Raw genomic sequence first — 12135 nt, forward strand, 5'->3', positions numbered from 1 at the left:
TGCCTAACTAACCCTGTTTAATACTAGGTGTTGAATGGGTGCATCTGTGATTTTGGGTTATGAACTAATACTTATTCCATTCTCTGTTACATACTTTCTTCTATCACTGGCTTCTAAAATCTGGCTTTCTTACTCATTGACTACTTCCTCTCAGTTTATCTGCTATCCTACTTTTGAAAATCAAATCCTTCATTTGATTTTTTTTCCTTTTTCTTTTATTATTCATATGTGCATACAAGGCTTGATTCATTTCTCCCTCCCTGCCCCCACCCCCTCCCTTACCACCCATTCCGCCCCCTCCCTCTCCCCCCCAATACCCAGCAGAAACTATTTTGCCCTTATTTCTAATTTTGTTGTAGAGAGAGTATAAGCAATAATAGGAAGGAACAAGGGTTTTTGCTGGTTGAGATTTTTTTTCTGTCTGTGACTGGATGTTGAATTCAGGGCCTCATGCTTGGTAGGTAGGTACTTTACCACTTGAGCCATACCCATATCCCTTTATGCATTGGTTATTTTTGAGATGGAGTCTCACTTTATGCCTGGGTTGGTCTGGACTGTGATCCTCATATTTGTGCTTCTGTGCATAGCTGGGATGACAGACTTTTGCTGCTGTGTCCAGCCACTGGTTGATATGGGGGGATGGGTATCATGAAATGTTTGCTTTGTCTGGCTTGGAAATGCAATCCTCCTGATCTCCACCTCCCAAGTAGCTAAGATTATAGTCATGAGCCACCAATACTGGGCTGATTTCCTGAGTTCTTCCACACTTGTTGTTCAGACATGATATTTTAGAGCCATCTTTGAATGATTTACCTTGCTTACCACTACCAACTAATCTCTAACTCATTAAACTTTTTCCTTGGAATGTCATTAATATCAATTTTTCTTTCTCATATCTTTTGCTACATACTTATTCTAGGACCTTTTTGCATCTCAAGTATGCTAATTCCTTTGTTTCCTAATGAGTTTTCATATGTCTAGTCTTTATTCTGATCCATTCCACATATAGTTGAGAGTAATCTTCTTTTAAGGGGACTATAATTTGGACTCACTCCCCTTCAGTGTTCTTCAATTACTCAATATTGCCTCAACAGATTCTCAAATTCTCCCTTTGAAGTTTATATTCTGTTAAATCTATTCCTTTCTACTTCTCTCATTTTATCTTTGCTCATTTTTGTGTGTGTTTTCGTGCAGCCAAACAAGAAAGTTTTAGTTTATTACTTTTCTCTTATTTTGCTAAGTTGATGCAGAATAAGAAAAAAAAATTGAATAGAACTAATAATACTACTCCTTATCTCAGAATAGTTTTCCAAAAACAAGTCTTTCTTACAGTTAGTCTTTATCATCAACATAGTTTTAAATTCTACACTCTTGGGAATGGATTTTATGAATAACTTTTCAAACCGAGACATTATTTTTGTATTTGACCAAGTCTACTTCTACTTTCCAACTGTGACAACAAGGAAAATAATTTCTACCACTGAAATGTACATGGAAATCAGCATATTTTAAAAATGAAATTTGGTACAAAAATATCCTTTCTTGTAGGGTTATAGAACTATTTTTTTATTTTCTAGCATTTGAATACATCGTGTGATGTCCAACTCAGTTATATACAAATGCTTTAAAAATAACAGATCTTGTTTTTCTTGTTTTTGACATTTGAAAAGATGCTGAGAATTATTTGGTAAAGGAATTAGCTACTTTCCATTTGCATATGTACAGAGTAGGGTGTCAGATATGTTTACTGACACCTGGACAACAGAAGTTTCCTGAGCAAAAGAGTCAAAGCAGTCAAGTTTGGATGGATTTTCCTGACTAGTTTGTCCATTTGAGATACACTCTATTACATAAGGTAAGTAGTGAAACACCACTGTGTGACCTCAGTGGGCACTACATGATGCCTTCATCCAACTGAAGGTAGACAAAATTCTTAACTCACTCACATGTTAGAAATATTAAAATAGTTATTATTTTAAACCAGTTTTGGGGTAGTTTGTTATGCAGTAATATATAACTTGAAAATAGATGGTATTTACGTCTTAGAATTTAAAATTATTTTTTCACCTATTGCTAATGATCACTTTAAAATATTGTATATAGCCAGTAGTTGTTGAAAAATAAGAAAAAGTTTCTTTACCTGGAGTACATTAACCAATGAGTTGAGGAAGTTTATAGTAAAAAGGTGAAAATCAGTCTTCTTAGTTGAAGGTATGAGCTGTAGGAGAACAGTGTTTTCAGAGTATTGTAATTTTAATCAAGTTATCTAACTTACTTGGTCGTGGTTCTTTAGAGCTAATAAGATACACACTGCTTATGATACAGGTAAATATATGTACATATACGTGTGTATACATATATAAGTATATAAGAGCATTTCATGAATTGCAAATATCTGTGTAAAGTTGAAATATCTGTGCAAAATCATCACTATTTCATTTCTAAATTCCTATATATGTATATTTATATATGTGTGTGTATGTATGTATATATACATATATATATATATTTAATCTGCTTCATGAATAATGCAGTAGCTAAACCATAACCATCATCACCTATATTTTCTCTGTGGAATGATATATTTTTCTCATTTTGTTCATGTTGGAAGGATGATTTAGAGTTAAATTATTGCAAAGGAAAGAGTAATTGCAAAAGAAATCATTCACATAAAGTTTGGTAAAAAGATGAGAATTCAGGTAAGACTCTTGTGGTCAAAAGTAATCTGTAAATATCAATTGAGGAGAAAAAGTGGTACAATGGATGTAACCTAGACATTATGGCACAGAAGATAAGAATTAAAATTCTGGTTCTGGCATGCAGTAGGTTTTGTATTTGTGACACATATTTGTGCCATATATAAACCATTCAGGTAAGTTTTTTTTTTTGCTTTGTTTTGTGCATAACTGACTAACTGATTTGAAAGTAATCCTTAAAATTATGATTGCTATCTTTGTAAAAAGATACCAATGTTATCTCATGAAATGAGTACCTTGAAAGTCAAATTTTGTAGGTACATGTTTGTAAGGTACTCATTAAAAACACAAATAAAATCAAACCTGACATTCCTTTAAGTCCATATCATATATTACTCCCTGCATTCCTCCTGTACTGCAAATGAATGAAAAAAATAGGGTGGTAGATCATCTTTCATGAAGCTCAAATTAACTTAAAAAGTAATGTAAGAAAATGTGCATTGAAAATTGCTTCAATACAATTATAATTTAGTAAGATCTGTTCACTTAATTTTTTTCTGACATTTTATAAATATTAAATGATGGTTTATTTTTTTCTTTTCAGAGGAAGATAATTACAAACATTGCCTTTCTCTGGAAAGAGTCAGTGTCAGATTATTTGTCTTGCTTTTGTCATTATGAATCAACATCTTCCATAATATCCTTTTAACTGGTCATGGGTGAACCTTGATTTCTTTTCCTTTCCTGCTTTATAACTTAGGAGGCTAATTTTCAATGATGAATTTTTGCACAAGGTTTCTCTGATCATTTAGGCCTATCTGTGTTTCCTCTTCAGTTCATAGCTTAAAGCAGACTTGTGCAAAACATTATGACTTTCGTCCAGAAGTTTTATTTGATGTAGTAGTTCTTAATTGAAAAACAAATCATTTGAGATCTTATTTTCTTTAATCAGCCTTCAACATAGGGGATGACATCTCGATTTCTTTCTAGTATGACTACACTAAAAGCAATACCATTTTACTTGTTCTTTTTACCTGAGCCTGTTAGAACTTGTGTACCACCTGAATTGGAATCAACTCTCAGGAGCTTGTTCAAAACAAAGATCCCAGCATCCCACACACAAAATTCTAATTCAGTAGAGCTAAGATGGAACCCAAGGATCTGTGTTTAAAACAAATGCCCCCAGGAGGTTCTTGAGGATACCTGCAGTAAGTCTTCATTACTCATTTATAATGAAGTTTTCCTACACATATAGTGTATCTTCATAAATACTGCAATATAGGGGTAATAATTTGAATAGTTTTAAAGAAAATTGTAGTATTCAGGCATATCTTCTTAGGGGATTATGGGACTCATTTTTTCCAAAATTATAAAAGCCTCATTTTTTCCCTATATGGCTGTAGCAATGAATTAGGCTCACATATGCAATCAGTTATATAGTTGTTCACATGTTTAAGGCTTTAAATTATGCCTACAGGGCCAGGGTATAGATTGTCAGTAGAGCATTTACCTAGCATGGACTAGGCATTGGGATCGATCTCCAGCAACCCATCCACTAATTCTTTGATAGTCCTCCTGTCAAAAGAAGCAGCCTATTCCTTCCCTCATATGAAAGTGTAATGCACTTAGTGACTCTTTTCTAAGGAACAGAATATAATGGAAGTAATTTTGTGAATTTTGTGGACAGACCACAAAAAACATTATGGATTATACCTTGAATTCTCTTCACTTTTTCTAGGGCAAGCAGACTGCCACGTTGTGAGGATCAAGAGCACTGGTAAGAGCCCAAATAGAAGCTGAGGTCTCCTGCAACCATCAGCTTTGCAACTGGACAATTGATAAGTGATATGTCTCCAAAGTTGATGTTTAAACCCTAGATAAAGCATTGGATGACTTCAGCAGTGGCTGACATTTTGGCTGTGACCTCATGAGAGACTGCCTAGCAAAACCATCCCTGAACACCAAACGCACAGAAACTGTAAGAGCAGTTAAAGTTCATCATTGGTCCAGTTACCACGTTTTGGATCTGCAGCAATAACAAATAACCAGTGAGCACATTCTGCTAGTGTCTATGCTATTATCTTTGTTTTTCTGTTTTATGAAGAAATTGCTAAAATTAGTTACATACCCAATAATCTATTAAATCATCCTGCAGACTGACATGCTCATTGGCCTGTGCTCATGGGCCTTGTTATCCCCATAAGCAAAATTGCTATGGTCCTTTTTAAATACTGCATTTTTGATAAAGCATTTAACAGTCATATTACTCAACGAGCTTATGTAAGAAATTTGTGTGCTCAATAAATGTTGATTTTCAACTATCAAGTTCCAGAAATTCTTCTAGGAATTAGGATTTATTGATTAACAAAAGAGACAAAAAAATCTTGTTACAATGAATTTATATTCCAGTACTAGTTATGCATGGCTCTTCAAATAAGAATGCAATGAGGACATACTATGTATATGTAGAAATATAAGCCCTGTCTATGCTAATGCTATCATCTAGCTTCTACATGAACATCTTTTTGAATGAACTTTTAGACAATTTTTGCATAAATTAAATGTATGTTATAATGACAAAGATAAATTAGGATAGTATTTTTTATCTTTAACTCATCTCTTAGCTATTCATATAATGCAATGTTTGAGATCTCCAGAATATTCTGTCTGTCATCTATCACATTTTAATGCCAACTCTATTCATTAGGGACATTTTACCCAGGGGGCACTTTGTCTTTGTTTTCATGTAGGAGAGGGTTGTAATGTCATAAGGAACATGAGTTTTTTTCCTTTTCTTTTGGATAACTTCTTATTGACATATCAATACTGTCACAAGTAGGTAGACAAGGTGTCTTTTTTTCTTCTACTCTGAGGATAACACTGTCTACTGTTTTATGGCATTTATATTATAATTGTATATTCTTAAATTTATCAATGACCTGTAAAATACACACTGAGCATAAAATAATGAATACAGGTTTACAGATATAAACCTCATTTCAACTGGGGTTAACGTCACAAAGGAACTGTGATTAACAGTAGATGTTAGTAATAACAGTTACTTTAGTTCTTTTAGGTTTTCAAAGACCATTACAGATGACTAGCTCTTAAGACAATTAATTTAGTTCAGATTCATCAATTTGCAGATAAGAAACCAGCATCCAAGGAATTTTAGTCAAGAGTCGCTATTAGAAGAAAAATAACACAGACTCCAGCCTGTGGCTCTTAACCCACTGTTGTTTTCATCACACTGTGATATTGTCTGATTATTATGCACAGATAGAAGCAGACAGACATTCATTTCACAAGTGCTTAATTTTTCATTTAGCAGAAATTAACTTCAAACTTTAATGTCTTACACTGTTAATTACCAGTTGGGCCAATGTGAATTTACCCTTTATTTTATATTTTAAATTGACTTAATTTGAGAAAAATGATGTTACAGAATGCTTTTAAAGTAGAGAAACATAACTGTGCAACATCATTGCACCCAAAACAGTTGCTTTTAACTTTTAATGTGCTTGCAATAACATTAAAAAGACAATTTTATGTGTGTGCTGTGTACACTTACTTAATATTCTATAAATTGTCCAACTTTTGATATTATGAGCACCATTGCAAGCAATGTCTTGTGCATTGGGCTTTATTCTATTAAATTATTTTTTTGAGTCATTAATAAGCTAAAAGATATGGGCACATATACCATTAATAGTTAATTTTATGTTACTTCCCCAAAGACCATGATACAAATTCCCCATTATATATTTTCCAATGGAACCCTATCAAAGACACGTAAGTCTTTTTGTATTTAGCTTATCTTTATTTCTCTACCACCTTCTGTAAACACTGTCACAAAAACCACCTAAAATGATTTGTTGAATGGGTGAATAAATATAAAAGTACCATTGTACGTTCCAACTTAGTTCAATTTGATATACCATTTAAAAACATATTTTGCTTTAATGTAATGGGCTGGAAAATACTTTCTCATTGTTTTAAGGTGCATATTTCTGAATTGGTATATGCTGAATACTTTCTAAATATTCGGTTGCTCACTTCTTTTTTCTTTTATGAAATCTGCATGTTCTTGTCTATTTACATATTTTTTATATTTATTTATATGTGTATACATTGTTTGGGCCACCTCTCCCCTTTGCCTCCATTCCTTCCCCCCCCCATCCCTACTCCCCCTTGCTTCCAGGCAGAGCCTGTTCTGCGCTCCTGTTATCCAATTTTGTTGAAGAGAAAACATAATAAATAATAAGAAAGACAGCATTTTTGCTACCTGGAGATAGAGATTGCTATACAGAGAGATTCCTAGTGTTGTTTCCGTGCACATGTGTATTGCAACCTACAATTGATCATCTTTACCAGATCTCTTCACTACTTCCTAGTCGCTTTCAAATAGTGGCCTCTGCCAGTTTAAGATTACTATATTGGCTGGCCTGGAGTGGACACATCAGCCACATTTAAGTTTTAGGTTTCCTTCCCTTTCCCTATTCCTCCTGTACGTGTTCTGCCCTTAGTGTGTGACCCATGTCCAATAATATTACTGCATGTGTTTTAGGTCTATAATCTGCATATGAGGGAGAACATACGATTTTTGGCCTTCTGAGCCTGGCTAACTTTGTTTAAGATAATGTTCTCCAGTTCTATCCATGTACTTGCAAAAGACAAAATTTCATTCTTCTTTGTGGCTGAATAAAATTCCATTGTATATAAACATCACATTTTCTTAATCAGTTTGTTGGTAGTAGGGCATCTTGGCTGTTTCCATAGCTTGGCTATTGTGATTAGTGCTGCAATAAACATGGGTGTGCAGGTGCCTTTGGAATAACCTGAGTGGTCTTCTTTTGGGTATATCCTTACAAGTGGTAATGCTGGATCATATGGCAGATCTATGTTTAGTTTTTTAAGAAGCATCCATATTGTATTCCAAAGTGGTTGTACTGGCTTACATTCCCATCAGCAGTGTATAAGGGTTCCTTCTTCCCTACAGCCTCACCAACATTTATTGTTGGTGGTGTTCTTGAAGAAAGCTATTCTAACAATGGTGAGGTAGAATCTTTGTGTGGTATTGATTTGCATTACCTTTATAGACAGGGATGGTGAGCATTTTTTTATGTGTTTTTCAGCAATTTGGACTTCTTCCTTTGAAAAAGTTCTGTTTAGTTCAGTTTCCCACTTCTTTATTGGTTCACTGATTTTGGGGGAGTTTAGTTTTTGAGCTCCTTGTTTATTCTGGTTATCAGTCATTTGTCTGATGTGTAGCCAGCAAATATTTTCTCCCACTCTGTGGGTGATCTTTTAATTTAGAGACCATTTCTTTTATTGTGCCTAAGCTTTTTAATTTCATGTAGTCCCATTTGTCCATCTTTTCTCTTAGTTGCTGGGCTGCTGGAGTTCTACTGAGGAAGTCCTTGCCTATACCCGTTGCTTCCAGAGTATTCCCTGCTCTTTCCTGTACTAACTGCAAGGTTTGGGGTCTGATATTAAGGTCCTTAATCCACTTTGAGTTGATACTAGTATAGGATGATAGGCCTGGGTCTAATTTGAGTTTTCTGCAGGCAGATAACCACTTTTCCCAACAACATTTGTTGAAAAGGCTGTCTTTTCTCCATTGTATGGCTTTGGCACCTTTGTCAAAAATAAGATGGGCATAGCTGTATGGATTCACATCTGAGTCCTCTATTCTGTTCCACTGGTCTTCATATCTGTTTTTGTGCTAGTACCATGCTGCTTTTATTGCTATGTCTCTTGGTATCGTTTGAAGTAGGGTATTGTGACACCTCCAGCATTGCTCTTTTTGCTGAGTATTGCCTTGGCTAGTCGTGGTCTCTTGTGTTTCCAAATGAACTTTAGGGTAGATTTTCTTTCCAACATCTGTAGTCTTCCTCAATCTTTTTCTTTAGTGGTTTTTAGTTCTCCTTCTAGAGATCATTTACATCCTTTGTTAAGTTTTTTCCTAGGTATTTGCTTTTTGGGGGGGCTCTTGTATATATTCTATATTCTATATTCTTTCTCAATTTGTTCATTGTTGGTGTATAGAAAGGCTACTGATTTTTATAAGTTGATTTTGGATCCTGCCACATTGCTGCAGCTATTTATGGTGTCTAGGAGGAGTTTTTTGAGTCTTTGAGGTATAGGATCATGTCATCTGCAAATAGGGATATTTTGACTATTTCTTTACCTATTTGTATTACTTTTATTTCTTCTTCTTGCCTTATTGCTCTGGCTATGAATTCCAGGACTATATTGAATAGGAGTGGGGAGAGTGGGCATCCTTGTCTCATTCCTGACTTTTGAGGAAATGGTTTCAGTTTTTCCCCATTAAGTATGATGTTGGCTATAGGTTTGTCATATATAGCCTTTATAATGTTGAGGTACATTCCTTCTATTGCTAGTTTTCTTAAAGCTTTTATCTTGAAGTGGTGTTGAATCTTATCAGAGGATTTTTCTGCATCTATTGAGATGGTCAAGTGGTTTTTGTCTTTGCTTCTATTAATATGCTGAATTGCATTTATTGATTTGTATATGTTGAACCATCCTTGCATACATGGGATGAAGATGACTTGATCATGGTGAGTGATCTTTCTGATAAATTGTGGGATTTGCTTTGCCATTATTTTATTGAGGATTTTTGCATCTATATTCATTAAGGAGGTTTACCTGCAGTTCTCCTTTTTGGATGTCTCCTTGTCTGGTTTTGGGAGGAATATAATGCTGGCATAATAGAATGAGTTAGGCAGTGTTCATTCCCTTTCTATTTCATGGAAAATTTAAGGAGAGTTGGCATTAGCTCTTCTTTAAAGGTCTGATAGAATTCAGCAGAGAATCCATCATGTCTTGGACTTTTTTGGGGAGGGGGGACACTCTTTATTGCAGCTTCAGTTTTGTTATGTGATCTGCTTAGGTGGTTATATCCTCTTGCTTCAGTTTGGATAGCTATAAATATCTAGAAATTTGTCCATTTCTTCAAGATTTTCCAATTTATTGGAATACATGTTCTCAAAGTAGTCTTTGATGATTCCCTGGATTTCCTTGGTGTTTGTTGTTATCTTCCCTTTTTCTGATTGCTGTTATCTCCCTGGGTTTTACTGATTTGGGTCTTTTCCCTCTTTATTTTATTCAGATTTGCCAGGGGCTTGCCAATCTTGTTTATTTTTCGAAAGAAACAGCTTTTTGTTTCTTTGGGTCTTTGTATGGTTTTTTTTGGTCTCTATTTCATTCATTTCAGCCCTTATTTTATTATTTCTCTCCTTCTGCTTGTTTTGGGTTTTGCTTGTTCTTATTTTTTCTAGGAGTTTGAGATGTAGTATTAGACTGTTTGTTTGAGATATTTCTTTTCTTTTAATATATGCACTCATGGCTATAAACTTTCTTCTTAGGACTGCCTTTTCTGTGTCCCATAGGTTCTGGTAGGTCTTGTTTTCATTTTCATTAACTTCCAGGAAACTTTTAATTTCCTCTCTTATTTCATCTATTACCCACTGATCATTGAGCAATGTGTTTTTCAGTTTCCAGTTGTTTGCATATTTTCTGCTGTTCTTTTTGTTGTTGAGTTCTAGTTTTAATGCATTGTGATCAGATAGAATGCATGGGATTATTTCTATTTTCTTATATTTGCTGAGGCTTGCTTTGTGCCCTAAGATACGATCAATTTTGAAGAAAGTTCCATGGGCTGCTGAGAAGAGTGTATATTGTGTGGAAGTTGGATAAAAAATTCTGTAGATATCGGTTAGGTGGATGTTGGATAAAAAATTCTGTAGATTTAGTTCAAGAATTTCTTTATTGATTTTTTGTTTGGATGACCTATCTATTGGTGATAGGGGTGTTAAAGTCTCCCATTACCACTGTGTTAAAGTCTACATGTGCTTTTATGTCCTTTAGAGTATGTATGACGAAATTAGGTGCACTGACATTGGGTGCATATAGGTTGATAATTGTTATTTCCTTTTGGTGTTTTTCCCCTTTTATTAGTATGAAATTGTCCTTCTTTATCTAGTTTGATCAATGTAAATGTGAAATCTACTTTGTTTAATATAGGTATTCCTTCTCCTGCCTGTTTTTAGGGGCCATTATCTTGGTAAATCTTCCAACCTTCACCCTAAGCCCATGTTTGTTTCTGTTAATGAGAAAGGTCTCTTGAAAACAACAAATTGCCAGATCTTCCTTTTTAATCCAGCTTGTCAAAGGATATCTTTGGATGGGGTAGTTGAGTCCATTGACATTCAGTGTTAACACTGATAGGTGTGTGGTGATTCCTGCCATTTAGTTGTTTTTGTTGTATAAGGGTTTGGTTGTGTGCAGCCGAGTCAATGCTACTTTTCCTGTGGTTGATACTTCCCGTCCTCTCATGGTTTTGTTTCCTTTCATCTTCTGTGTGCAGAATTCCTCGGAGAATCTTCTGTAGTCATAGCTTTGTGGTCATATATTGTTTTAGTTTCTGCTAATTGTGGAAGAATTTTATTGCTCCATCTATTTTGAATGATAGTTTTGCTGGATAAAGTATCTTAGGGTTGAAGTTATTTTTATTCAGTGCCTGGAATACCTCACTCCATGGCCTTCTTGCTTTTAAGGTTTGCATTGAGAAATTGCTGTGATTTTGATAGGTTTACCTGTATATTTTATTCATTTTTTTTTTCTCTCTTACAGCCTTCAATATTCTTTCTCTGTTCTCTGTGCTTGATGTTTTAATGATAATATGTTGTGTGGTGGTTCTATTTCGGTCAAGTCTGTTTTGTGTCCTGGAGGCTAGAAAGCCTGAATGGGCAAAGCTTTCTTGAGATTTGGGAAATTTTCTGTTATTATTTTATGAAATATATTATGAATCCTATTTGCTTGGACCTCTTCTCCTTCTTCAATGCCCAAGATTCTCAAGTGTGGTCTTTTTAGGGAGTTGCTGAGTTCTTGCATATACCTTTCACAGCTCTTAAGTTGTTTGCCTAAGATTTCTTCTGGTTTTTCTTTAATTTCTATTTTATCTTCAAGTTCTGAGATTCTGTCTTCTACTTGCTCTAGTTCACTAGAGTGGCCTTCCACTGTGTTTTTGTTTAATTCTTTTTTATGAGGTTTGCCATATCTTTGGTCACTTCCTGTTTTATATTTTTTATTTTCATCTTTAATTCATTTATCTCTCTTTTTATAGTGTCCTTTGTTTCACTCTGATGTTTGTTGATGTCCTCTCTGAATTTATTTATTTATTTTTGTGTCTTCTCATGTTCTTTATTTTTGGTGTCTTGAAATTTCTTCAATTTATCTTGTACATTTTGGTTAACCATATGAGACATTCCCCATGAATGTCTCAGTGATTTCTTGCAAGATTTCTTCTTTGAGGGTGTTTTTGTGAGTGTCACTGGGTTCCTCAGTGACATTTATCATTGTTTTGTTGGAGTCAGGAACTGGATATCCATTTTCTTCATTTCCCTCTGAATCCTGT

The sequence above is a fragment of the Castor canadensis genome, chromosome 4, assembly GCF_047511655.1.
Source record: "Castor canadensis chromosome 4, mCasCan1.hap1v2, whole genome shotgun sequence".
Taxonomy (NCBI): domain Eukaryota; kingdom Metazoa; phylum Chordata; class Mammalia; order Rodentia; family Castoridae; genus Castor; species Castor canadensis.